The following is a 27,386-nucleotide window of genomic DNA, read 5'->3' as shown; positions in this document are numbered from 1 at the left end:
AACAGTATGATTAAAAGTAAAAGGTTGAAAGTAAAAGGATGGGAAAAGATACATCATGCAAACACTAATCAAAAGAAAGATGGAGTGGCTGTTTTGATATCAGATAAAGTTGACTTTAAAGCAAAAAAAATTACCAGAGTCAGACAGGGACATTATACAATGTTTAAAAGGATCAATCAACCAATAAAACAGCAATCCTAAACGTAAACATACCAAACAACACAGATGCCAAATATGTAAAGCAAAAACTGATGGAAGCTTTTGGAGAAATAGACAATTTCACAAGTATATCTGGAGACTTCAACACCCTTCAATCAACAATTGCTAGTACATCTAGACAGAAAATCAACAGGATAAAAAAGAACTCAACATTACCCTTAACCAACAGAATCTAATCAACATTTATAGAACACTCTACCCAACAGCAACAGAATACACGTTCTTTTCAAGTGTCCACAGAACATATACCAAAATAGACCATATCCTGGATCATAAAACAAACCTCAACAAACTTTTAAAAATTGAAATCATACAGAGGGTGTTCTATGACCAAAATGGAATTAAAACAGAAATCAATAACAAAGATAACAGGATAATCTCCAAACACCTGGAAACTAAACAACACCCTTGTAAATAATTTATAGGTCAAAGAGGAAGTCTCAAGGAAAATCAAAAGATATATTTAACTGAGCAAAAATGAAAATAACAAGGTAACAAAATTTGTGGGACAGAACTAAGGCGAGGCTGAGAGAGAATTTTATAGTACTAAATGCATACATTAGAAAAAATAAACCCAAATCAAGCAGAAGGAAGGAAATGATAAAGAGCAAAAACAATCTCCCAACCCAGATGGTTTCATTGGAAATTTCTACCAAATGCTTAATAAAGAATTAACACCAATTTTACACATCCTCTTCCAGAAAACAGAAGAGAAAGGAACACTTCCCAGTTCATTTTATGAAGCTAGTATCATGCTGAAACCAAAACCAAACAAAGACAGTATTAAAAAAAAGAAAACTACAGACAAATATCTCTCATGAACATTGATACAACAATCCTTAACAAAATACTAGCAAATGGTGCTCATTTCGGCAGCACACATACTAAAATTGGAACGATACAGAGAAGATTAGCATGGCCCCTGCGCAAGGATGACACGCAAATTTGTGAAGCGTTCCATATTTTTAGAAACGAAGACCCAACACAGCCAAAAATAAAAATAAATAAATTTATTTAAAAAAATAATAATACTGGGCTTCCCTGGTGGCGCAGTGGTTGAGAGTCCGCCTGCTGATGCAGGGGACACAGGTTTGTGCCCCGGTCCGGGAAGATCCCACATGCCGCGGAGCGGCTGGGTGCATGAGCCATGGCCGCTGAGCCTGCGCGTCCGGAGCCTGTGCTCCGCAACGGGAGAGGCCACAGCAGTGAGAGGACCGCGTACCGCAAAAAAAAAAACTAGCAAATGGAATTCAGTAATATAAAAAACTTACAGACCATGATCAAGTGGGGTTTATTACAGGGATGGAAGGCTGGCTCAATATTCTAAAATTAATCAATATAATCCACCATATCAAAGGCTAAAGAAGAAAAACATACGATCATATTGGTCAATATAGAAAAACACTGGACAATTTTGAACACCCATTCATGATTAAAAAAAAAAAAAACTCAGAAAAATAGGATAGAGGAGAACTTCCTAAACTTGATAAAGAACATCTAGAATACACTTACAGCTAATATTATACTTAAAGGTAAAAAACTGAATGCTTTCCCTTTAAGATGAGGAATGAGGCAAAGATGTTCACTCTCACCACTTTTACTCAACATAGTCCTGGAAGTTCTAGTCAACATATTATGGCAAGAAAAGGAAATAAAAGGCATTCGGATCAGAAAGCAAGAAATAATACTGTCCCTATTTTCCAATGACTTAATTATCTATATAGAAAAACCGAAGGAATCTACAAAACATCTCCTGGAACTAATAAATGAGTTCAGGAAGGTTGTAGGATACAAAATAAACATACAAGAATTGACTGTATTTTACATACTAGCAATAGACATGTGAATACAAAAATTTTAAATATAATACCATTTAAAATCACTCAAAAAATGAAATACTTAGGTGTAAATCTTACAAAACATGTGCCATACTTCTATGCTGAAAACTATACACTATTGATTAAAGAAATCAAAGAAAATCTAAATAAATGGAGAGACATACCATGTTCATGGGTTGGAAGACTCAACATAGCTAAGATGTCATTTCTCCCTGAACTGACATACAGTTTTAACACCATTACTATCAAAACCCCAGCAAGATTTTTTTGTATCTATAGACAAGATTATTCTTAAAATGTATATGGAAAGACAAAAGAACTAGAATAGACAAAACATTTTGAGAAAGAAAATAAAGTGGTAGGAATCTATCTACTCATCTTTGAGACATTTTTTTTTTCCCTAGTCCAATCCCTTGGCTTTTTTTTTAAATAAATTATTTATTTATTTATTTTTGGCTGCATTGGGTCTTTGTTGCTGCACGCGGGCTTTCTCTAGTTGCAGTGAGCGGGGGCTGCTCTTCGTTGTGGTGTGTGGGCTTCTCATTGCGGTGGCTTCTCTTGTTGCAGAGCACAGGCTCTAGGCACATGGGCTTCAGTAGCTGTGGCACGTGGGCCCAGTAGTTCTGGCTCACGGGCTCTAGAGTGCAGGCTCAGTAGCTGTGGCGCATGGGCTTAGTTGCTCCACAGCACGTGGGATCTCCCTGGACCAGGGTTCAAACCCATGTCCTCTGCATTGGCAGGCAGATTCTTAACCACTGCACCACCAGAGAAGCCTGCTTTGAGACTTATTATATAGCTAACATAATCTAGACTGCCTGGTACTAGTGGAGAGAGAAACACACAGATCAATGGAACAGAGTAAAGAATGCAGAAACAGACCCATAAAAATATGCCCAACTGATTCTTGACAAAGGAGCAAAAATAATTCAACAAATGGTGCTAGAGGAATTGGTCATCCATAGGTCCAAAAAAATGAACCCTGACCTAAGTCTTACATCTTACACACAAATTGACCCAAAATGGATCACAGACTTAAATGTAAATCATGAAACTATAAAACATTAGAAAGAAAGCTTAAGGGAAAATCTTCAGGATCCAGGGTTAGGCAAAGAATGCTTAGACTTGATACTAAAAGCATAATCCATAAAAGGAAAAATCAGTAAGTTAGACTTCATCAAAATTTTAAAGTTTGCTCAGCAAAAGACTCTGTTAAGAGAAAATATTTGCAAACCACATATCCAACAAAGGACTAGCATCTAGAATATATAAAGAACTTTCAAAACTTAACAGTAAAGAAACTAACAATCCAATTAGAAAATGAGGGAAAGAAATGAACAGACATTTCACCAAGGAAGATATACAGATGGCAAACAGGCACACAAAAAGATTTTCACATCACTAGCCACTATGGAAGTGTAAATTAACACCACTGTTAGGTATCTCTACACACCTATCAAAATGACTAAAATAAGAAATAGTGACAACATTAAATACTGAAGAGATTGTAGAGAAACTGGATCATTCGCACATTGCTGTTGAGAAAGTAAAAAGGGATAGCCTCTCTGGAAAACATTTTCTTAAAGACCTAGGCATGTGACTACCATATGACCCATCAGCTGTACGCTGGGAGTAGAAAACTTCTCTGTAGGATTGTCAAGTGTATGTGAGATGCTCAAAATTCCTGAATCTCTCCACCCCAACAAATGCCACCCTTTCCCCATTATTGGAACAACTAAAACTTGCCCTACTCACTCCAAAATCACCCCCAATGGACAAGACCAGCCACACTGAAAACCACTGCATTGGATGTTGACAATAATCTATAGAGCTGGTAGGAAAAGGCTACTTCATAAACGAGAAGCTGAAGGGTCTCAGTGAGATTAAGGCACCCAAACAAAATCATACAGCAAGTAATTTCTGTACCACTGTTTTCCACCACTTCATACTGCCTCACATAATCATCTCACGCCATTACATTTCTAGTCAGCTACAATTTTCAAAGCTCTTTTAAAAGTATTATCATAATTGATCCTTAAAATGTTCTGGCTAAAACCAAATGGTAGAAGGCCAAGATAGTGACAGTGGTTGCAGTCTCTTTTAGCCCATATGGTTGACATCCTGGCAGGTGCTAACCTAAAGCTGACAGCCAAAGGAGGACCAGCCAGCCTGGAAGGCCAGATATGTTCACTGCCATAACCCTGGGATTGGCCAGGACCTTACTCTGCTTCGCTTGGAAGTGAGGGGTTATTGCTTACACAGTTCTTCCTTCTCCTTTTCTTAATCAGGAGAATCTGCTTCAATGGCAACAAAAGTATCAAAAGAAAGCTCATTGATAGCATTTCTGATGACACTTCATGAAGTGCATGAAAAGAAATAAGCAGGTATGTCTTTAACATTAACCCACAAGTAGAAGATACCACTCTCACTCACACTTCACAACTTCCTGCCTCTGCTTTGCAAAATGCTCACATTCCTACTCATAGCTGCCTCCTTCCCACCCAGTGTAGTAAGGCTCCCCCGCTTAAGACTTATCCCTCCCCCTGTTTCTGGATACCACCCACTTTCACCTCATTTTATTGATTACCCCATCTCTTTCCTGCATCTTCAGACTTTCTCATCCACTGGCTCTTTCCCATCGAGCTCCTTTAGCCTTGTGTCCTCTGCAGAATATAGTCCCTCTCCTCCTGAAGGAGGACGTTCCACTCCTCTTCCCAAAGGAATCTGGCGTTTGGCCCATCACTGCACTTTAACTGCTCTTGCCGAAGATGCCGACGTCTACCTTTGGGCTAACTCTTCCAGGCACTCTTCGCTCCTTATTTTAGTTCACTCATCCTCACCATTTCATGCTGTTAACCTCTCCCTTACTGAACACTCTCAACCACAGCCCAGGCCCCCCTGGTTTTCCTCCTGCTCTCTCATCACTGGACCTTCCTCTTCCTCTGCCTGTCACTCAAACGTTGATTCCTTAGGCTCACTTCTCTTTTCCCTTCATACCCTCTCCCATCATTTCGGTTACCATCTATATTACCAGCCCACACCACTCTCTCAAGCTCCAGAGCCGTGGAACCCACCTTCTACTCAACACCCCCACTTTGTCCCACTGGGACCCAAATTCAACAAGTCCAAGACTGAACCATCATCCTCCCCCCTCAAACCTTTCCTTGAATATGTATATGACACTTTCATACAACAGCCACCCTTGACTGTTCTCCTTCCTCACATCCACATTAAATTTCTCACCACGTCTACTTCACCTTCTCAAAGTCCTTCAAACTATCTTCATTTCCAGTGACACTGCCTTAGACCACCAGACCACCCCCAACATTTATCAACTGGAAATCTGCAATAGCTTCCTAACTGGTCTCTCTGCCCCTAATTGTGCCCCCTTTCCATTCTTTCAATCTTAATAAGAGTGATTTTCTAAAATGTGAATCTCACCACATCATTTTCAGTCTCAAAACCCTTCAGTAATTTTTCAGTGTCTTTCAGATGAAGCCTAACATTACCATGGCCTCTGATGGGGCCCGACCTATCTCTCCAGCCTAATCTCCTTCTCCCTTCCCTATCTCACACCCTATAGCTACTTCCTCCGAAAAGTAAACTTCTTTCAATTCTCAATGCACCACATTATCTTTTGCCCCTAGGACTTCAAAGAAGAAGAACTCACTGTCTGGAATCTTCATCTTTCAACTCCTCCCTCATCCTTCAGACCTCACATACTACTACTTCCTGACCTCTGTTTGATGGGGCTGAGTCCCCTGCTTTGTTCTCCCAACACCCTGAACTTTCTCTATCATGACACTTAGCACACCTTTTCATAACTGCTCATTTAATTATCTGTTTAAGCTGTAAGTCCCTTGAGGATACTGGCCTACCTTGCTTACTTTTATATCCATAGTGCTAGCACAGTGCCTAGAACACCCAATCAATATAGTTTTGAACAGAATGTATTAAAGAAGGAGTGAAGTATCAAGAAACTCAAGCCTGTATGGCCACTCTCCTGGGACTGAGCAGTCCCCTCTGCTTCATGTTCTGGCTCATTCAACCTTATGGCGACCCCTGTGCACACCCTCACTCATGTCCCCAACCTCTGCACATTGTCACCAGTGCTCTCTGTTCACATCATGTCAGCTTTCAGAAAACAGTGCCCATACTGCATGACCTGCTGGACCAGCATCAGGAAGGACCTCTGGATGTCATGATTTCAGAAACCATAAGAAAATTCACTCCCTGTCCCACCACAAAAAGTAACAATACTTTCCTTTGGGTAATTTTTAAAATTCCTGTATGTAGGGGTCAAAGCTATTGTTTCTTAACTAGAAGCAAGTCAAAATGCAATTGCCTTTTAAACTTACACTACAGAAATAAAAATTACAGGCCCTAAATTCTTTAACTAACCATTGACTAAAATTAAAGTTCTGGGGATCTAAGGTACAACTTGGTGACTATAATTAACAATACTGTATTAAATTCTTGAACGCTGCTAAAAGAGTAAATCTTAAATGTTCTCACCACAAAAAAATAAAAGGTAATTATGTGAGGTGATGGAGGTGTTAACTGACCTTATTGTGGTAATCATTTTATAATATATACATGTATCAAGTCAACATGTTGTACACCTTAAGCTTACACAATGTTATATGTCTACCATATCTCAATAAAGCTGGGGAGAAAATAAAAATAAGATATTTTTTTAAAAGCCACAAGTTTTTTGATAAAAGAGCTTTGGGAGATTAAGAAGCCGACATGAGACTTTGAGAATACTCTGTACAGAGCTAACAATTACACCTCGTTACATAGATACGGAAAGAACTGGAAAATACTTACCAGTCAACTCAATTTGAAGCCACTAAGAATACAAACATAAGATAGATTGGAGGGAGAGGATGCTTTTTTGTCAGATTTATACTTTTTCAGTATTTTATCACCATAAAATTCAGTAGTTTGTACACAAAGGTTTCTTGTGGGACTTTGCTATTAACTATAATGGTTAATTATTACACAGCCTCTAACCTTGAGATTATAAAACTCACCGAACTGCCCAGTGTAGGAAATTGCTTTCATCAATCATTGTTTATTTGTTATAGGAAATTGCATTTTGTAATATTTAACCCACAGTGACTTCACTGAGCTTGCTATAATTAAGTCAACCAGTATAAAAACTATTCAGATCCTCTTGGGGTTAGAAAGAAAAATCACCTGTCTTTTTTCTGGTACCAATTATCGTACAAGTAAATATAAACAGTGATGATACATAGCAGGAACATTTTAAAACAATACCAAAGTACCTCAACTTTTTCCGCTGCAGCTCTAAGTATAAATGACTGAAAGCAGTGCCTTCCATGGGATTATAACTGGGGAGGAAAAGAGCTGGAGGGCACTAGAGCCCAGTGATCTTTCAAGGGTGAGGGAGAGAGTCCCACATGCAGAGCAAGAGGGAGATGTGGGGTGACTCAGAAGGGGAAGAAGAGGGCACCGAACTGAGTACTATTCTAGAGAGATGCTGGATGATAGTGATTCTGCATTCAGCCTTTGGAGTTCCATTTACCTGGGTTCAAATCCTGGCTCTGCCTGCCACTCACATACTTTATCATCAAACAACTTGCTTAATCTCCCTGAGCCTCTGATTCCTCAACTGTAGAATAATGATACTAACAGTCAACTCATGGAGGAGTAAGAATTAAGAGAGAGGCTTATGGTTTTTCTTCTTCAATTTGTTAATATGCTGTATCACATTGATTTATTTGCATATACTGAAGAATCCTTGCATTCCTGGGATAAACTCCACTTGATCATGGTGTATGATACTTTTAATGTGCCGTTGGATTCTGTTTGCTAGTATTTTGTTGAGGACTTTTGCATCTATGTTCATCAGTGATAGTGGCCTGTAGTTTTCTTTCTTTGTGACATCCTTGTCTAGTTTTGGTAACAGGGTGATGATGGCCTCATAGAATGAGTTTGGGAGTGTTCCTCCCTCTGCTATATTTCAGAAGAGTTTGAGAAGGATAGGTGTTAGCTCTTCTCTAAATGTTTGATAGAATTCGGCTGTGAAGCCATCTGGTCCTGGGCTTTTGTTTGCTATAAGATTTTAATCACAGTTTCAATTTCATTGCTTGTGATTGGTCTGTTCATATTTTCTATTTCTTCCTGGTTCAGTCTCAGAAGGTTGTGCATTTCTAAGAATTTGTCTATTTCTTCCAGGTTGTCCATTTTATTGGCATATAGTTGCTTGTAGTAATCTCTCATGATCCTTTGTATTTCTGCACTGTCAGTTGTTACTTCCCCTTTTTCATTTCTGATTCTATTGATTTGAGTCTTCTCCCTTTTTTTCTTGATGAGTCTGGCTAATGTTTTATCAATTTTGTTTATCTTCTCAAAAAACCAGCTTTTAGTTTTATTGATCTTTGCTATCGTTTCCTTCATTTCTTTTTCATTTATTTCTGATCTGGTCTTTAAGATTTCTTTCCTTCTGCTAACTTTGGGGTTTCTCTGTTATTCTTTCTCTAAATGGTGATCACCTCAATAGATGCAGAGAAAGCTTTCGACAAAATTCAACACCCATTTATGATAAAAACCCTCCAGAAAGTAGGCATAGAGGGAACTTTCCTCAACATAATAACGGCCATATATGACAAGCCAACATGGTCCTCAATAGTGAAAAACTGAAACCATTTCCACTAAGATCAGGGACAAGAAAAGGTTGCCCACTCTCACCACTATTATTCAACATAGTTTGGGAAGTTTTAGCCACAGCAATCAGAGAAGAAAAAGAAATAAAAGGAATCCAAATCAGAAAAGAAGTAAAACTGTCACTGTTTACAGGTGACATGATACTATACATACAGAATCCTAAAGATGCTACCAGAAAACTACTAGAGCTAATCAATGAATTTGGTAAAGTAGAAGGATACAAAATTAATGCACAGAAATCTCTTGCATTCCTATACACTAATGATGAAAAATCTGAAAGAGAAATTAAGGAAACACTCCCATTTGACATTGCAACAAAAAGAATCAAATACCTAGGAATAAACCTACCTGAGACAAAAGACCTGTATGCACAAAACTATAAGACACTGATGAAAGAAATTAAAGATGATACAAATAGATGGAGAGATATACCACGTTCTTGGATTGGAAGAATCAACATTGTGAAAATGACTCTACTACTCAAAGCAATCTACAGATTCAATGCAATCCCTATCAAACTACCAATGGCATTTTTCACAGAACTAGAACAAAAAAATTGCACAATTTGCATGGAAACACAAAAGACCCCAAATAGACAAAGCAATCTTGAGAAAGAAAAATGGAGCTGGAGGAGTCAGGCTCCCTAACTTCAGACTATACTACAAAGCTACAGTAATCAAGACAGTATGGTACTGGCACAAAAACAGAAAGATAGATCAATGGAACAGGATAGAAAGCCCAGAGATAAACCCACACACATATGGTCACCTTATCTTTGAAAAAGGAGGCAAGAATATACAGTGGAGAAAAGACAGCCTCTTCAATAACTCGTGCTGGGAAAACCAGACAGCTACATGTAAAAGTATGAGATTAGATCACTCCCTAACACCATACACAAAATTAAACTCAAAATGGATTAAAGACCTAAATGTAAGGCCAGAAACTATCAAACTCTTAGAGGAAAACATAGGCAGAACACTCTATGACATAAATTACAGCAAGATCCTTTTTGACTCACCTCCTAGAGAAATGGAAATAAAAATTAAAAAATGGGACCTAATGAAACTTCAAAGCTTTTGCACAGCAAAGGAAACCATAAACTAGACCAAAAGACAACCCTCAGAATATGAGAAAATATTTGCAAATGAAGCAACTGACAAAGGATTAATCTCCAAAATTTACAAGCAGCTCATGCAGCTCAATATCAAGAAAACAAACAACCCAATCCAAAAATGGGCAGAAGACCGAAATAGACATTTTTCCAAAGAAGATATACAGATTGCCAACAAACACATGAAAGAATGCTCAACATCATTAATCATCAGTGAAATGCAAATCAAAACTACAATAAGATATCATCTCACACGGTCAGAATGGCCATCATCAAAAAATCTAGAAACAATAAATGCTGGAGAGGGTGTGGAGAAAAGGGAACCGTCTTGCACTGCTGGTGGGAACGTAAGTGGATACAGCCACTATGGAGAACAGTATGGAGGTTCCTCAAAAAACTAAAAAGAGAACTACCATACGACCCAGCAATCCCACTACTGGGCATATACCCTGAGAAAACCATAATTCAAAAAGAGTCATGCACCAAAATGTTCATTGCAGCTCTATTTACAATAGCCCGGAGATGGAAACAACCTAAGCGCCCATCATTGGATGAATGGATAAAGAAGATGTGGCACATATATACAGTGGAATATTACTCAGCCATAAAAAGAAACGAAATTGAGTTATTTGTCGTGAGGTGGATGGACCTAGAGTTTGTCATACAGAGTGAAATAAGTCAGAAAGAGAAAAACAAATACCGTATGCTAACACATATATATGGAAACTAAAAAAAAAAAACAACAACAACAACAAAATGGTCATGAAGAACCTAGGGGCAAGACGGGAATAAAGACACAGACCTACTAGAGAATGGACTTGAGGATACGGGGAGAGGGAAGGGTAAGCTGGGACAAAGTAAGAGAGAGGCATGGACCTACATACACTACCAAACGTAAGGTAGATAGCTAGTGGGAAGCAGCCGCATAGCACAGGGAGATCAGCTCGGTGCTTTGTGACCACCTAGAGGGGTGGGATAGGGAGGGTGGGAGGCAGGGAGGCTCAAGAGGGAAGAGATATGGGGATATATGTATATGTATAACTGATTCACTGTTATAAAGCAGAAACTAACACACCATTGTAAAGCAATTATACGCCAATAAAGATGTTAAAAAAAAAGAGAGAGAGAGGCTTATAAGGTGTTTCGCTCAGTTCTTAGCATGTAATGATGTTGGATAAATGCTAGGTGTTATTTTTGTCTTTGTCATTATTATTATTTTTGTTCCATTTCACTACTTCACTTAGGTCCAGTCTTGATGACAAAGATGCCCAGAAGTGTAATTCACTGGGGGCACTTCCACCTGCCCCCTGCCCCAGGGCAGTGTCACAGAGCCTTCAGAGTGGCCTTGCTGCTGGAAAGATTGTGCAGTGCCTTGTCCTGGCTCATCTTTGTCACTGGAATTCTCATCTCAGGGCTCTGACATGGCAGTTTCCTGGTGACAGCCACATCTTCTGGGTATCCAGTCAAGCATAGTGAAAAGGCCATTCTAAAACATCTCCTATCGTCATGCTGTGGTAAAGTGGAGAGAGCATAAGATCTGGGACCAGACATATCTGAATATCAGTGCTCACCATCTGAGTCTGGCACATCAGCGTCTCTCCAGATTCTTCATCTTAGATTGGGTGTACTGCCACCCACCCTCCAGATTCATTGGGAATGGAAACTGCTTGTCACAGCACCTGGCACAAGGTAGGTGACTCAACAAATGTTAATTATCACTATTATTACACTTGTAATCATTGTGAGAGTTTCTGTTGGATTCTCCTCAGATTCTGAGAAATACTGAAGATTAGGACTAGAATTGAGTTCAAAGATCAGCTACATCCTCTTACGTGGAAGCTGAATGCTCCAATCTACCTAAATCTAAAAGGCTCCAAGCCTTTATCTTTCTGTTGACAGGAAGTCTTACTTACCTTTCACAGGTTGCCCTTCTCCAAGTTTTCCTTGTAATTCTCAGGATGCATATAGGTAATCATGACTTAGATCTGTGGTCATGGCCTCTGCCACGGTTCCCCCTCTGTGATGGTGCCATGGACTTGAAAGTTGGCCCTGCACCTTGGAAGAACAAGCCCTTCTTCCAAAGTGAGAAGGGTACTATCCCTTCTGTGTCACATCTGTCTGTGGGAGGAAAGGCCCCCAGCAAGTGTTTACTGATGTTGCACTTTAAATTTACAAACAAAAGCCCTCTGTTGTAGGATGGCTGGGTCTAGACAAACTCATGAGCCTGCTGTCACATTGTCCCCAAACACTTAATGTCTCATTTTAAGTCAGGATCTCCTTGCCCAACCCCTTCTTCCTTCTCTTGAGTTCTCTCTCAGTGGTTTCCCTCATTCCCCTAGAATAGGACTTCAGTCAGACACATGTGCACACACACCAATCCATCAGAGGTGTCTATAAATGTTGGAATCCCAGCTATGGACAGCAATGAAGTCTTTTTATCCTAGGCCCTTTGCAAATAAGTGTTTGCAAACAGTTACATGGCGTCAGCAAAGTCTCCTAACTCCATTCCCCAAGAGTCCCAGCTTAGCCCCGCCAAGACTCACTCTAACACAACAGGTGAGGAAAACCCAAGGTTAAGTGATTGAGCTGGGACACATCAGCAGCTGGTGGCAGAGTGGGAACTAGAACCCCAGTCCAGGGCTCGGTCTCCCCCCACCCACACTGCCCCCTTTCAGTGCACAAGCTCCCTCCCCTATGCTGATGCCTTTGATTTAGCCAGATGGTTGACACATTTTTTCCCTCTTTGCCAAAAGGATGATTTGCTTTCCAAAAATCTCAAATTAAGCAGCTCATGACTGCTTCTTAAGACAAAGAGAATTGAATTCTAACAAAGCACTGTAGAAAGCAACTTGACAGGACCATGTTTCTTCTGTTTCCTATCTCTTGATGCCAGATGCTTGCTCTCTCCTGTCCACACACAGGGGATTTGTGACTGGGTTTGAATTCTTAAACACTGTCTCCTGGAAAAGGCCCCAGAGCCACTGGTGTGCCTGCAAGAAGGAAGAAACACTTGGCCAACCCAGTGTTGGCAGGCCCTAAGGCATTTTCAAGTCCTGAACTCAGCTTTGGGTGCTAAAAAATATGTTGGCGATTGCTGAGTTTCAGAAGCAAAAGGGAACTAAGACTTGAGGCTCTTCCTACTTAGGGGGAAAAAACAAGGCAGTCCAAGGCTTCAGACCGACTGTGCTGACCACAGTGCCACCTTACCTTTGAATCATCTAGTTATGGATTGCTAGCAGGACATTTGAGGGTAGTTTAGGGCAAGAAGTTTTTGACTAATATTTATCCAGAAATTTTATTTTCCATGTGTTAAAGCATTTTGCAGAAATCTTCCATTCCTCCCATGTAACTTAAATCAGTCCTTAGGAACACAAATAGAGACAAGCACAAATTTATCTAACCACGTTTTAGAGGCGTTAACTCAGAGTTGACCATGCCAATTCACAATTCTGGAGAATATCTAACAGATTACACTCTTGGCTTCTCAAGGAAACATGGAAGTCATTCACTCTCGGTTATTAAGCTCTTTCACTCCTCTGTGATTCTTTTACAGCTGAGGATCCTCACTCCCAAACCTTCTCTTAGCGCCCTATCATACTTAAAAACACCATCATTGGATGGTGTTTTCTTTCTTTTTATGGCTGAGTAATATTCCATTGTATATATGTGTCACATCTTCTTTATCCATTCATCCAATGATGGGTGGGGGGGGCGCTTCCCTGGTGGCGCAGTGGTTAAGAATCCGCCTGCCAATGCAGGGAACACGGGTTCGAGCCCTGGTCTGGGAAGATCCGACATGCCACAGAGCAACTAAGCTCGTGCGCCACAGCTACTGAGCCTGCGCTCTAGAGCCCGCAAGCCACAACCACTGAGCCCGCATGCCACAACTACTGAAGCCCATGTGCCCTAGAGCCTGTGCTCTGCAACAAGAGAAGCCACTGCAAAGGGAAGCCTGTGCACTGCAACGAAGAGTAGCCCCACTCGCCACAACTAGAGAAAGCCTGTGCACAGCAACGAAGACCAACGCAGCGAAAAATAAATAAATATATATATATATTTTTTTTTTTAATAAAATGGGGGAATCTGAGTACTAGTTTTCTCAGGCTGCTATAACAACGTACCTCAGATTGGGTGGCTTGAAAACAACAGAAATTTATTTCTCACAGTTCCAGAGGCTGGAAGTCCAAGACCAAGGTATGGGCACAGGTTTGGTTTCTTCTGAGTCCTCTCTTCTTGGCTTGCAGGTGGCTGCCCTCTTGCTGTGTCCTCACATGGCTGTCCCTCTGTGCACATGCCCTGTGGTCTCTCCGTGTGTCCCAATCTCCCGTTCTTACAAGGACACCAGTCAGACTGGATGAGGATCCACTCTAACAGCCTCATTTTAACTTAATCACCTCTTAAGACACTATCTCCAAATAGTCACATTGTGAAATACCTGGTATCAGAGCTTCAACATATGTATTTGGTGGGGGGGGGGGGAGCGGGGGGGAACACAATTCAGCCCATAACAGCCTGTCTTTATGGAAAGTTTCCAAATTATATGAAAGAATAAAGAAAGCCATCCCATACGTAACAGCCTTGTGGTTTGGGGGGTAGTGTAGAAAGACACGGTTAGATCTAACATGTGGTTTAATTTTAGGGACTGCATGATTCTTGTTCCCCCAAAATACTTCACATGCCTTCAGATTCCCTTATTAGAGCTTCATATTTTTTTACTTATATCAAACAGAGGCTTTCTTCTGTTAAAATGCAAACAGCCCTAGACTGAGCCTCATCTGTCACTGAGACCTCAGCATAACCATCACTTCCGTCCTAAGAGCAGTTTCTGATGAAGGACAGATGACTGGGCACCTATAGGGCTAGGGGGAAAGTGAAGGGAGGATCATGGAGGGAGGCAAAAAGAACAGAAACATGAGAAGACAGACCTCATTGGCTTCACTGTTTGGCCTAGATAGCGGCAGAGATTGAAAACTGATGCTCCAGTCCATAGGGCTAGCATTGCTGCAAGGAAGCAGCCGCTCAGAGACTACATTCTCTATCACGCTCCCCCTTGCCTCTGTGGGGCCGTGTGAATGGATTGTGAGCTATGAGGCACTACAGTTCACGGCCTGGCCTATAAAAATATTCTACACATTTTCTATCCTCTCTCTTTTCCATCTACCAGCTGAAAGCAAAGGATTCTGAAGCCCTAAGAAACAGCAGAACCACAAAATGGAAAGAGCCTGGGTCCCTGAATCTACACAAAACACCTGTACTGAACTGTGCTCATGTGAATAACTCCTGTTGGTTCAACCACTGAGATTTCAGGGATTGTCCTTTATAGCAACTGGCAATTCCTTAATTAAGAAGTTAACACAGTCAATGCATGGCTGAGTTTGGCAAGAAATCAATAATCCCTTCAAGAGTGGGTGGTTCACTAAGATCAGGAACAAGACAAGGTTGCCCACTCTCACCACTCTTATTCAACATAGTTTTGGAAGTTTTAGCCACAGCAATCAGAGAAGAAAAGGAAATAAAAGGAATCCAAAACGGAAAAGAAGAAGTAAAGCTGTCACTGTTTGCAGATGACATGATACTATACATAGAGAATCCTAAAGATGCTACCAGAAAACTACTAGAGCTAATCAATGAATTTGGTAAAGTAGCAGGATACAAAATTAATGCACAGAAATCTCTGGCATTCCTATATACTAATGATGAAAAATCTGAAAGTGAAATCAAGAAAACACTCCCATTTGACATTGCAACAAAAAGAATAAAATATCTAGGAATAAACCTACCTAAGGAGACGAAAGACCTGTATGCAGAAAATTATAAGACACTGATGAAAGAAATTAAAGATGATACAAACAGATGGAGAGATATACCATGTTCTTGGATTGGAAGAATCAACATTGTGAAAATGACTCTACTACCCAAAGCAATCTACATATTCAATGCAATCCCTATCAAACTACCACTGGCATTTTTCACAGAACTAGAACAAAAAATTTTGCAATTTGTATGGAAACACAAAAGACCCCGAATAGCCAAAGCAATCTTGAGAACGAAAAAAGGAGCTGGAGGAATCAGGCTCCCTGACTTCAGACTATACTACAAAGCTACAGTAATCAAGACAGTATGGTACTGGCACAAAAACAGAAAGATAGATCAATGGAACAGGATAGAAAGCCCAGAGATAAACCCACGCACATATGGACACCTTATCTTTGATAAAGGTGGCAGGAATGTACAGTGGAGAAAGGACAGCCTCTTCAATAAATGGTGCTGGGAAAACTGGACAGGTACATGTAAAAGTATGAGATTAGATCACTCCCTAACACCATACACAAAAATAAGCTCAAAATGGATGAAAGACCTAAATGTAAGGCCAGAAACTATCAAACTCTTAGAGGAAAACATAGGCAGAACACTCTATGACATAAATCACAGCAAGATCCTTTCTGACCCACCTCCTAGAGAAATGGAAATAAAAACAAAAATAAACAAATGGGACCTAAAGAAACTTAAAAGCTTTTGCACAGCAAAGGAAACCATAATCAAGACCAAAAGACAACCCTCAGAATGGGAAAAAATATTTGCAAATGAAGCAACTAACAAAGGATTAATCTCCAAAATTTACAAGCAGCTCATGCAGCTCAATAACAAAAGAACAAACAACCCAATCCAAAAATGGGCAGAAGACCTAAATAGACATTTCTCCAAAGAAGATATACAGAATGCCAACAAACACATGAAAGAATGCTCAACATCATTAATCATTAGAGAAATGCAAATCAAAACTACAATGAGATATCATCTCACACCAGTCAGGATGGCCATCATCAAAAAATCTAGAAACAATAAATGCTGGAGAGGGTGTGGAGAAAAGGGAACACTCTTGCACTGCTGGTGGGAATGTAAATTGGTTCAGCCACTATGGAGAACAGTATGGAGGTTCCTTAAAAAACTACAAATAGAATTACCATATGACCCAGCAATCCCACTACTGGGCATATACCCTGAGAAAACCAAAATTCAAAAAGAGTCATGTACCAAAATGTTCATTGCAGCTCTATTTACAATAGCCTGGAGATGGAAACAACCTAAGCGCCCATCATCGGATGAATGGATAGAGAAGATGTGGCACATATATACAATGGAATATTACTCAGCCATAAAAAGAAATGAAATTGAGCTATTTGTAATGAGGTGGATAGACCTAGAGTCTGTCATACAGAGTGAAGTAAGTCAGAAAGAAAAAGACAAATACCGTATGCTAACACATATATATGGAATTTAAGGGAAAAAAAAATGTCATGAAGAACCTAGGGGTAAGACAGGAATAAAGACGCAGACCTACTGGAGAACGGACTTGAGGATATGGGGAGGGGGAAGGGTGAGCTTTGACAGAGCGAGAGAGAGTCATGGACATATACACACTAACAAACGTAGTAAGGTAGATAGCTAGGGGGAAGCAGCCGCAAGGCACAGGGATATTAGCTCGGTGCTTTGTGACGGCCTGGAGGGGTGGGATGGGGAGAGTGGGAGGGAGGGAGACACAAGAGGGAGGAGATATGGGAACATATGTCCGTGTATAACTGATTCACTTTATTGTAAAGCAGAAACTAACACACCGTTGTGAAGCGATTATACCCCAATAAAGATGTTTAAAAAAAAAAAAAAGAGTGGGTGGTTCGTGCTAGTTTATTCCAAGAGTAAATACAGATAATAAGAAGGGTATTATGCATAGAAGGTACTCAATAAATACGTATTCAATGAATAAATGTTCCCAAAGGGACTCTCTGCCTGATAAAGCAATTCAAACTAAGATAGCAGAGAGTGAACACAGATATAAAATGTCAACCCTACCCCCTCCCGCCAAACTGAAAGAAGTGTCTCTTTGTGTTCACGTGTACGAAGGATTCAGCTTCTTTTCTGAACAGTGAGAATAGGCAGAAATACGAATATATCTCATATATCTGGGGATGACATATAATCAAAAAGTAAAGTCATCTGTGTAAGTCCTACATCTAAAATTTAAAGAATTAAAAAAAGAGAAAATCATCTGTCTTGCAATGCTGAAATAAAACCTGTCTGTTTAATTGAAAATAATAATGTAAAACTGACTTTTGTTTAGTCACAAGCAGAGAGCCTTGTTTACCTAGCTATATTAAGGGTGCCTTAACATGGTAGACACATAAGCATTGGTTCAATGACAGCATTAACAACTGAGCACCTGTGGAGTGCAGAGTGCTGTGGAGATGAGTGGAGCCTCTCCCAGAGGCTTGCAGGCCAGTAAGAGAGAACCACATGGTTCAAGAATGCACTCGAACCCAAGGGAGAATGAAACACATGCTAAATAGATGTATGAAAAGCATGCTATGGGAATAAGGACAGTTGATTCTGATGGGTAGGAAGAGAAGGTAGGGTAACAAAGAGCAGGTGGTATTTAGGCTGAGCCCTAAAGTAGAAGAATGGCTGAAGGAATGTCATGGCCAAGGTGATGGAGAAATGGCAGTACCTAGATGGCCTGAGAAGGCTGGGCACATGCAAGGCACTTTAGGTGATGACCTTGGAAAAGAAGAGAGGGGTGCATATCAGGGTCTGATTGTGACTAGGGCGCAAAATCTTAGCCTCAAAATAAGTGGATTTCCTTTCTTTTCCTTCTCCCTCCAAATTTTGTAAAGCACTTACTTCCTTTAAACGATATAAAACAGCATTTTATTAAGTTGCTTTAATCTGTGTAAGATGACTACCATGCCCAAACTACTTTAATGCTACAGAAGTTAAAATAATGTGAAGAAAATAGGTTATAGAATAAAGCAGGGTATATTTTAGTTCTATCTTCCTAAATTATATTAATTTCTGGATAACAAAACCTCATTTTGTTTCAGTTCTTATCATTAGAAGAAACACTCTTAAGTCCATATTAGCAGTCCAGGTGCCTGTCCTGGTAACTGTGCTTCAGAAAAGGACTTGAATTCAGACTATAGAGTATTTATATGACTGAGTCTAAAGACAGGGTCTTCTAAGAGCTCCTCAAATGTCAACACAATTTAGTTCGTAGTTCATGATCATTCAAATCATTTTTAAGGGGTACAGAATTAGGAAGAGATGGGCAGACCAAAGTCCTAGCTTAAACCAAGGCTGAGAAAAATGCCAAAGCCTTTCTTCCATTCATTTAGCAAATATCAGTTAATCATTGTAAATTGCTTAATTAGCAATTATTTACTTTGTACAGTACAATTTTTACTGTTTTAGGCTCCAGGAATGTATAGGTAAAAAAGATTGTCAAGGTCTTTGCTCTCATGTAGATTATTTTCTGTTGGGGGAGAGAGCTCACACACAACAAGACATGGTGGAGGAGTAATATTTTGAGACCTTTACTGAGGTTTCTCATTGCCACAGCCAACCCCATCTCACCCCACACTTCACTTCCTCATGCCCTTTAAGAAGCAGGGGTCCCTTTTTACTGGCACTGTTCTCAGTGGCTTTGAGTGTGTACGTAGATTTTTTTATCCATAGAAGAGACAATAGTATTGAAAATCAAGGTGTTTGAGGATGAAACGCTTTGCTTTATTTTGCCTTGTTCTGTTTCGTTTCAAAAAGCTTGGCTTCGAACATCAAGAAGACAAAGCCTGGAAGAAGAGGGCACACAGTTTACCCATAAACGCAGTTTGGAAGGAGAAGAGTGGAGATGTCTTCTCACCACTCAGAGAGGAGATCAAAGACCTTTTTGAGTTGAGGGAAAGAGCTTCAAAATTAGTAGATAAAAGCAAGAGAGGAAATGGTTGGTGACGGTCACTAAGATAGGGCTCCTTCTTCCCTCTCAGAAAAGAATTTTCAGTTGGGTGTTGATAGAGCCCCCTAAATAGGTTCAGGAATGAGAGCAGAGAATTTCTTAAAACCTCACAAAATGTTTCACACAGCAGGGACTGTTCCCAGCAGAGCAGAATGGAGGCTGGCATATTCAGGCAGAAAGAAAACCCAATAGAACTGTCCTCCAACCATGACCTTCCCCTGCCCCACCAGGCTCCTTCAGCACAGAATGGTACAGAAGAGCATCAAAAGGTTTTCCCTAATCCCAGTAAGGGTACAGAGTTGTCTAAGAGAGCACCAGTGGACCAGAAGAGGCAACTTGCCTTGGACAAAAAGGATGCTGGATGACCGGCATGGACTGACTAGATGACAGAGTAGCATGACAACCTCAGTGACTGATGGCAGCAGAGACAGAAGTCTTCAACCACTCAGAAGAGATCAGAATGGACATGAAGTAGATCTGACACCCCTTTCCCAGTCTCCACTCCAATAATCTCCCACCCTACAGGGGACTGTGCCATGCACAAGAAACCAACTTTATTGTGTCTAGCCACTGAAATTTAAGGCTGTCTGTGACAGTACAATTATTACTAAAAACAAGTAAATTACCACTTTTTGCTTGTTTGAATATGTGACATATAAAATTTGTACCCAGTACATGATAAATACTACGAAAATGAAGCCAGGAGACAAGAGAGATAGTGACTGAAGGAGAAATAAGTGAATGATTTCTCTGTCATGAATAAATGTTCTCTCTGTGAAAATAACACTGGAGCTTAAGCCTGGATATTGAGAAGGAGGCAGCCATGTGAAGTTCTTGAATATGAACGTTCCAGGAAGAAGAAATAAGTGCAAAAGCTTTGAGGTAGGGATAAACTTGGTTTATTTAAGGAACTGAAAGAAGGCGACGTGGCTGGAGCAGAGAAAGCAAGAGAGAGTAGAAAGAGGTGAGTTAGGGAGATGGACATGATGGTATAATGTAGGGTCATAATGTCAATGGAAAGAAAGAAGTCTGAATTTTATACTAAATTCAATGAGAAGTCATTGGTGAGTATTAAGAAGGGAGGTGATATGATTCGATTTATCATTTATTTTGGCTGCTGTTTGGAGAAAGGATTAGAGTAGAACAAAAATGGAAGCTGAGAGACTAGTTAAAAGGCCATTAAAAGTCTAGGGCTTCCCTGGTGGCACAGTTGTCAAGAATCCACCTGCCTAATGCAGGGGACACGGGTTTGCTCCCCGGTCCGGGAAGATCCCACATGCCGCGGAGCAACTAAGCCATGTGCCACAACTACTGAGCCTGCACTCTAGAGCCCGCGAGCCACAACTACTGAGCCCGTGTGCCACAACTACTGAAGCCCACACGTCTAGAACCCGTGCTCCGCAATAAGAGAAGCCACCGCAATGAGAAGCCCACGCACCGCAACAAAGAGTAGCCCACACTTGCCACAACTAGAGAAAGCCTGCACACAGCAATAAAGACCCAACACAGCCAAAAATAAATAAATAAAATAAATAATTTTTTTTTAAGTCCAGATGAGAGATGTTGATTGTTTAACCTGAACGTGATAGTTATAGAAATGGAAAGAAGTGAATATACTGGAGACGTATCTTGGAGATAGAACTGATTAACTGGATGGGACAAGTGAGGAAAAGAATGGAACCACCCCCAGGTTTTTATCTTAAAAAGTAGGAAAAGGTGATGCCATTTTCCAAGAAGAGACCGGGAGAAGAAGAGTATAGGGAGAGGGAAAAGATGAGAATAAAGAGTTCTGCTTGGGCCCATGACATTTAAAATGCCTATCAGACCTCCAAGTCAGGGAGGCAGTCTGACATCAAGTAGGCAGTTTTCTTTTTGAGTCTGCAGCTCAAGGAAAGGTCAAGACTGGAGACTAACATTTGGGAGTCATCTGCATATAGATGGTATTAACATAATGGGACTAAATGAAATCCACCAGGAAGACAGGGTAGCTAGAGAAGAGGACCCAGGAAAGAGCCTGGAGGTCAAGCAAAGAAGGTGGAGCCAGTTAAGAGATTAAAAGGGAGCATCCAGGGAGACCGGAGGGAAGGAATCAAACATGAGAAGCTGGTGTCACAGAAGCCAAGAAAAGAAACTATCTGGGTTATGTTTACTCTGAAATTAGCACAGATAGTTCAGAAGGTTTGCTGAGTTGCTAAGAGCCTTGAGTCAATCATTTCTGTCTCATTATTCCTCACAGAAAGAAAAAGGTCAGGGTCATGGACACGAACTGCCCCCCAAATGCATACCCTTAGTCTCCTGAAGCATATTAACAGCTCCACTCCCTCCTCTCTACCACGGGAGTAGCTCAAGTTTTATTGGCACTGACTCAAGAGAATCTTCTCCTAGTCAAAAAACAACAGCTTTCAGGACACATCATTCAAATCAGCTATGCCTTTGAGAGAATGACTTTCTCTTTACATATATTATGTGTATTAGAACATTAGGCTACAGACTACCATCAGACAGATGAATGTGGGATGGTTTGCCTACTATTAAAGGTTGCCTTTGGGGATGTATTTTAAGTGAAATTTTGTTAATAGCCATCACCTTGTCTATAGAAATAGTCTGACCTGCTGCAAATATTAGCTAACTCAACACTCCATAACCACTGACTTGTCTACTTGTAAACCCATCAAGGATAAGAACACTTAAAGATCAAATGATATATAGAAAAAAAAACTCCTTAATCACCCAACAACCTCATTTCCCACATTAACCGTGGCCTATAATAAGACAGTATATTAGTAATGTAAAGTTTCCAGATTAGCCAAGATGAGATCTATCCAATTCTGTACCAACTTTAATGGACCTCCATCACAACACTTGAGAGTACTTCAAGTTATGACTTGAAATGCCAGAGTTGGATGCCTTCAGGGATTGATCGCATGCTTGTTTTTATTGATGTTGTCATAGCTGAAGTGATAGAGATAGTTGTTAGGTACTTGAATAACCAGGAGGAACTTAAATAAAATTCTCTAGTCACCCACACAAATTTTAAGAGGTCTATCAAAGTACATAAATTGTACATAAAAGTACAAATATTCATTGATCCAGAATATTTCCATCCTCAAATGGAGACAAAGTTAATTTCCCCACCCACTAAAATATATGTCCACAATCCTCCTCAAAATTTTGCATACAAGCTCAGGAAGGTCTCAGATCCTCTGGAGACTACCTGTGCCCCAACTTCCCCAAAGTTCCCAAGTTAAGCACCCTGGACTTACAATATTTTCTACTACAGGGTGTACCAGGTACCCCTTCTCCTTATTTGCTACCAGGAACCAGAACTTTTCGTTTCCCAAAGTGCAGACTTTAGAGACCTGGGCTTTTTAATTCTCTGGGAAAATGGGCAAGCCCCATAGAGCAGGGGTCCCCAACCCCCAGGCCACGGGCCAGTACTGGCCCACGGCCTGTTAGGAACCAGGCCACCCAGCAGGAGGTGAGCAGCAGTCAAGCGAGTAAAGCTTCGTCTGCCACTCCCCGTCGCTCCCCGTCGCTCGCATTACCGCCTGAACCACCCCCGCCCCCGGTCCGTGGGAACATTGTCTCCCACGAAACTGGTCCCTGGTACCAAAAAGGTTGGGGACCGCTGCCATAGAGAATTGAAGTTCATTTCCCACTGTGTACGGGGCTGGAGATGCTGGGAGCTGTCCTGCGTCCTGAAAATCTTGAGCTAGCATCACCGCTGTCCAAGGTCTCAAATGTCTTAGAGAGTGCTTCACAAAGTATGGTCTACAGCATACCTGTATCAAAATCAACTGGGTATGCATAATAAAATACAACTTCCTAGCCCATCCTAGAATCACCGAGTCAGAATCTTTATGGGTAGGCCTCACAAATCTGCATTTTGACAAGTTTCTCAGGAGCTGCTTATGTCTGACACTAAGATATGTCTCCCAAATTTTAGTACCACTTCATTAGGACCAGGGACCATTTATTCCCACCTGAACTCACTGATCACTGTGAATACATCAAAAACTTGCAATATTATCTTATTAACAGTCATGATGAGTTATTATATTCCTGAAAAGGACATTAACCAAATTTCTTCCAGATGGTACATGTCACAATTTGTCACCAAATACAAAAATCTAACCCCATCAAGGAGTCTCAGGAAAGGCAAACCCTTTTTTGAAATTAACTTCCTTGATCTTTTAGCAAGTCTTTCCTGTCTGTCCAATATAGCAACAAAATAACTGTAATTACACCATTATTTACTGATCATTCACTCTGTGACATCCATCAAGTCTGTAATAATGATTAATAGTCAAAAAAGCCAAAACATATTGAGTGTTTACTACATGCTCAGCACTGCTCGAAGTTCCTCTCATGATTGTCTCATTTAATCCTTATATAATATATATACCCATGACCCCCAAAACAGCAGGAAAAAAATGTACCCTGTATTACTTGAAGTGTTGGTGCCCACTTATAGGCCTTGTCAGATAAATATATGAGCTAAAGCTAATGCTTTGATATTGTTCTTTAAAATATGTGAAAATGGGGGAGAATAAAAATGCCCTTTATTGATTGCTTTAGCAATTCCTGGCACTTTAGCATGTCTTCTTCATTAAAACATCACAACTATTTATGAATAGGTTTTATTATCCCCATTCTGATAAGCTTATTGAGGAACTGACATACAATAAACTGCACTTATTTAAAGTATGCAATGTAATAGGTTTTGATATATGTATACACCTGTGAAACCACCATCTCCATAAGCTTCCTTGTGCCCTTTGTAATCCTCCCTCCACCCGTTTCCAGTTCATTGTCCCCAGACAACCACTGGGCTGCTTTCTGATGCAACAGACTAGTGTGCATTTTCTAGAATTTTATATAAATAAGACCAGACGGTGTATACTCTTTATCTGCCATCTTACACTCAGCATGATTACCTTGAGATTCATCCATGTTACTCCATTTGTCAATACTTCATTCCTTTTTGCTGCTAGTAGTATTCCAATTATTTCTCACTGTATAAATAAGAAAACTATGAAAATAAGCAACTCCTCTGAGATCACACAGTAAAGGACTAGATTCAAATGTAATTTTGTGCCCAACACAAAAGCCCCAGATTTTTCCACTACTCTGCCTCTATTTTATTTTTAACTGAGAAATAGCTCTACATACATCTTCAGAATGGGAGAGATATAGCACCCCAGAGTGAGCGGAATAGGATGACTAGAGAGGATGTCAACTGTCCTACCCACCCACCCCCATCACACCTGCTCCCAGCAGTACCACCGCAAACTTTGGGCTTCCCATTACTAAGCCATTCACCCCAAGAAGACCTCCAGGGTCCTGGGGCTGCCAAGGTACATGGAGGTCACCATGCACAGGGCCTAAGCTCTAACTAGAGCCCCATCTTATAGGCCAAAAGGGAAGGGAGTATCTGGGGAAGATGATGGGAGCTGGTCAGATTTACAGTAGGGGAGGGAGGCATCCAAGGAATTATGACGACCTCATTAAACTGGGTCACTTATGTGACTTCCCCTGCTAGATAGATTTTTTTAATAGAGACAAAAGAGGAGATAACAAGTAGGAAGTGGAAAAGGAAAGTGGACTGCCCTTGCCAAAGTCCCAACTGCTCATTGGGTGATCTCGGGTACCCATGATTCTTGGTATATAAAAACTTAATAGACTGCATTTTCCCATAATCCTCAACATATTTTTGAAGATGAATTAATAACAATAATAACAACAATTACTAGTATTTATAGATTGCTTGTTATGTGCCAGGCACCAATCAAGAGTATACATTTTTATCTTACTAACTACGAAACTAATCCTCAGAAAATATAAGTGCCTCGTCCAAAGTCACAGCCAGAGAGATTAAGTTATATCCAGAGTTCAAATCTCGGAGTCTTAGTCCAGTGCTCTTCCCATGACTCACAAGGATTCCAGGCTGCCCTGCACCCAACCACCACCACACACTTCACCATCCCTGGTCCCAATCACAGGCTCACCCTAGAGCATATGTTGACTTAGGTCCTTCAGACCCCTGACACCTTATCTTACCCCATCAGCACATGTCATTCTGTGGTCCCTGCCCTCAAAATACTGTTCAACACTTGGGTCAACTTAAAAGATAGTCCAATAAACAAATCCTGCACCAAAGGAGTTAATGATTATAATGTTATGCTCTTCTCGGGTACCAACTGGGGCTTAAGAAGACAGTGCCTAAAATAGTGAGGGAAATGATGGGCAGGACAGGGGTGTACAGATTTTCCAAGTCTGGTCTTCAAACATGTGAATGTCATAGATTTATAGACTCTAATTCCAGGCAAAGTAAACTACTATTCCTCTTTCGGAGGGGCCAACTCGGGCTGAAGTGACCTTTTGCCTGGGGGAGGAAGAATGGAAACAGTAATCATAACAGTTAAATGATAATAATAATAGAAGCCAACATTTACCGACTACTATATATTGGGTATTTTTACCAGTATTATCTCAATTAATCCACAGTTTCATTAAGCAGGTGCTGCTGTTAGTCCCATTTACAGATGTGGAAACTGAGAGAGACACAGACAGATAGAGACAGAGAAAGAGAGTAATCTGGGAAATAATGGCTGGTCTTTCAAACTCCACATAACTCTTTCACAGATCTCCACCAGCTATTATGCACCTATTATGTGCCTGGCACTGTGGGAACCTTAAGCATATTAACTGAAACTTCACAGCAATCCCCTGAGGTAGGTATTATCATTATACCTATTTTAGACACCCAGGCAAGAAAGAAAGGAAACTGACTAAAGTGTAACGCTGAAGCCGAGCACAGGCAGTCAGCCCTGAGAGTCCACACTCTCACCCAGCATAGCTGGTTATCTGTTCGAGTCTAGGTCTTTCTCTTTCTAGGTCAAAAAGCTTTGGCTCCGGGAGCCAAGCAAGCCAAGCGCGGACTTCGGGTGGCAATAGCGCCAGAAAACCACCTGGGGCCGCTGTCCTCCCTGGGCTGGCGAGAACGCCGGGAAGCCGGGCTCCTGTCTAGCCCGCCCCATCCCACAGCAGCCAATCAGAAGCTCCGCTGACGGAGCAGCGCTCACCGCGGGAACAGCCGTGGAGAACGACTGGATAATTTTCTTAAGAGACATCTGGTTTCCAAAGATGTAAAGTGACGCACACTTGGCGGGAAGTCTCCACAGGAGTCTGTAGCGGGAATAGAAGGCTCCAGACATTTTAACCCGAAAAATTCTCTACGAGAAGCGTCTCTGCCCGGCCCTCCCACGGCGGAGAAGGCGGCAGCCAATCCTGATAGCCCCCTTACATGTTTATCCTATCCACCAATCATCGCTCTGCGTTCCAAGACGGTCCCTTACCATTTCAGCCTATCAGGAGCGCAGTTTGCCCCTTGCCGATCACGTGGTCCAAGGTGAGGCGGGGCTCTTTGTGGCAGGAGCCTGGAGCAGAAGCTGAGCCCCGCCCCCGCCCCCGCAGGGATGTGCTGTTCTGTGGGGTGGGAACCTGCAGGAGAGTAGCCTCAGACAGCGGGTGCCACGTTTCTTTGCCGGCGCTGCAGTAGGCACCCGACTCGGTTCTGACCCGGGACTTTGGATTGGGGGCCTCACTGATTCAGTCCCAGGGCCTTCCACGTGCAGTCACCCCTGCTCTAATCTCGCTCACTTCCACCTTCCAGGATCCCACACAAAATGTCACATCTTCTCCTTGCAGGGATTGGTCCTCTCTGAGCGCCTTTAGAACTTTG

At 41.1% G+C, this 27,386-nt stretch overlaps 1 long non-coding RNA gene and 1 other non-coding gene across 2 annotated transcripts in view; one reads left to right on the top strand and one right to left on the bottom strand.

Moving 5' to 3' along the window:
* Nucleotides 1–27,386, bottom strand: part of LOC114900966 — a 242,239-nt gene that overhangs the window by 115,805 nt on the left and 99,048 nt on the right. The gene's annotated exons all lie outside the window — the stretch shown is intronic.
* On the top strand, nucleotides 1,080–1,186 carry LOC114901155. Its single transcript, XR_003795037.1, has one exon. It is a non-coding gene; the product is annotated as a U6 spliceosomal RNA (small nuclear RNA).

The sequence above is a fragment of the Monodon monoceros genome, unplaced genomic scaffold, assembly GCF_005190385.1.
Source record: "Monodon monoceros isolate NGI ecotype Baffin Bay Population unplaced genomic scaffold, NGI_Narwhal_1 Super_Scaffold_19, whole genome shotgun sequence".
Lineage (NCBI taxonomy): Eukaryota > Metazoa > Chordata > Mammalia > Artiodactyla > Monodontidae > Monodon > Monodon monoceros.
Note: the sequence above shows the minus strand (reverse complement) of the source record. Positions and strands in the feature narration are given on the sequence as shown.